The sequence below is a fragment of the Theropithecus gelada genome, unplaced genomic scaffold, assembly GCF_003255815.1.
Source record: "Theropithecus gelada isolate Dixy unplaced genomic scaffold, Tgel_1.0 HiC_scaffold_4620, whole genome shotgun sequence".
NCBI classification, from domain to species: Eukaryota; Metazoa; Chordata; class Mammalia; order Primates; family Cercopithecidae; genus Theropithecus; species Theropithecus gelada.
In genome coordinates, this window is record NW_020261201.1 from 1,431 (window position 1) to 3,572 (window position 2,142).

Sequence of the window (2,142 nt, forward strand, 5' to 3'; positions counted from 1 at the left end):
GAAATCACAACAAATTTTTATAAGCTTTACTGATGACAGAAGACTGAAAAATCATCTGAGGGGAGGTGGAACAGCATGAGTCTAAGTGCCGTGTTAAGACAGAGCCTCTTGTATGTTTGGAATTGTGAGCTCCTCAGTGTGACTGCAGTCTCAAGTAGGACTAGGAAGCAAGTCAGTTAGTTTGGAGAGGTGGGCAGGGGTCAAGTGAAGTGGAGAATTGTGGGCTAAGCAAAGGAGTGTTTCTTTGCAGCAGGCAGTGGGAACCACAGACATTGGTAAGCAAGAGAGAGCCAGCAGATTTGTGGTGTGAGGAAGAGCAATGCTCTAAGATGCAGAGTTGAGACTTCAGATTCCAGCTGCTGGTACATTGGAGCTGTCAAGTTGGTTTTGAGACAGGGCTGTTGTCTCCCTAGAAGACCCCTCCAGGCCTGTCTGTGGTGCTCCTGGGCTGGAGACAGCGATCTGGGCTCAGCATCTGGAAGCTCTATGTACACGCTGGTATCTGTTGGGGGTGTCTTGGGCCTCTGAGAAGGGCGAGTGATTTTTCCCCGTGTGAGAACGCAGTGATCCAACTGTGTGTATGTCACCTCCTGAGGGTCTGGTTCATCAGGGTCCTGGAGAGAGGGAAATGTTGAGTGAGGGAGGGGCTCACATTCTTCAGGACTAGTAGGGAATAAGACTATAACCATGAGGCTGGCCTTAGGAGGACTATCTCCCTGTTCATTGTTCTGTCCCCCACAGGCTCTGGGTCCATTACAGCAGCATCTGTAGGAGACGGATGTCATCAAAACAGCTGGGAGGGCACGTCTGGGTCTTCATTTCATGTGCAGAGCCCAACACACAGGGGGAGACTGTAGGTGCCTGAGGTCCCTCAGCTGCCAACAGCCAGACTCAGACATTCTGTCTCTCTGAGTGCAAGGCCCATCCCATGAAGAGCTGTCAGTTCCCATCCCAGTGATTCTGCCTCCCACTTTCTGTCTGTCATGGAACCTTCTCCTGGATGTCAGTGGCTGCAGGGACATGAGGATACAGTTCAGAATCAGGCAATGGTCTGTGAGCAGAAGGCAGGGACAGGGTGTCTGATGCTCTCTCTAGAAAGCTCTGCCTCTGTTGCTCCTGCCTTGGGCCAGAGACCATCCTGCTGGTGAGGAACACACACCTGCGTGCTCCCATCCCTCCTCATCCTTCCTCCCTACACGGCCCTGAGGTCTCTGGCCTCTGCTTCGTGAGACTTACTCTTTTTGTCGGAGCACCAGCGACGAAGGAAAAAGAAGAGGAGGATGGTGAAGATGATGGTGGCCACCGAGTACCTAATCACAGCAGGCAGGTGTGTGGTGATACCTGGAGGAAGATAGGAATCCAATGAGAAGCTCACCATAGCAGTTCCTCTTTGTGGATTGTCTCTCATTTCTTGGTTGCCAGGCAACCCCATAAAACATCTCTTTAGGACAAGCACCCACGTGGTGGGAGACCCAGCTTTCTCCTGCTTTCTCAGTTATAGTTTTCATAATAAGCACAGAATGTGCCGATGAGACACCTGCTATCGTATGGATATTTGACCCCCCGAAGCTTCACTTTGAAATTTAACCCTGAGTGTGGGAGGTTGGGCCAATCGGGAGGTGTTTGGGTGGTGGGGGTGGATCCATCATGAATAGATTAATGCTGCCCCACACGACGGGGTTAGCACGTTCTCCCTCTATTAGTACTCTGGAGAGTTGGTTCTTAAAAAGAGCTTGGAAGCTCCATCACACCCCCTTTCTCCCTGTCTTGCTGTGTGATCTCGGTGGTCTCTGCACATGCAAGCCCCCGTCTCTTCTACCAGAGTAGGAGCAGCCTGAGGCCACAGCCAGAAATAGATGCTGGTGTCCTGCCTCTAGTACACCTTGCAGAACCGTGAGCCAACCAAATCTCTTTTCTGTAGAAGTTACCCAGGCTCAAGTGTTCTTTCACAGCCACAAAAATGGACTAAGACAGCAACATCCTGAGATCAGGAGGAACGTCCCAGAACAGCTGGGCTGTCTTCCTGTTCTTCCCAGAGGAGGACGCCATGCAGTGCTTTAGCTCAGTGCTTCCTGTGGCTCCAGGGTACAAAACCCAGGCTGGGCTGCTTTGTGGGTTCCCCCAGCAGCAGTGCAAATGGGG

At 51.7% G+C, this 2,142-nt stretch overlaps 1 pseudogene; it reads right to left on the minus strand.

Moving 5' to 3' along the window:
* Nucleotides 1-345: 345 nt before the first annotated feature.
* Nucleotides 346-1,341, minus strand: LOC112617805 (annotated as a pseudogene).
* Between the last annotated feature and the right edge of the window lie 801 nt (nt 1,342-2,142).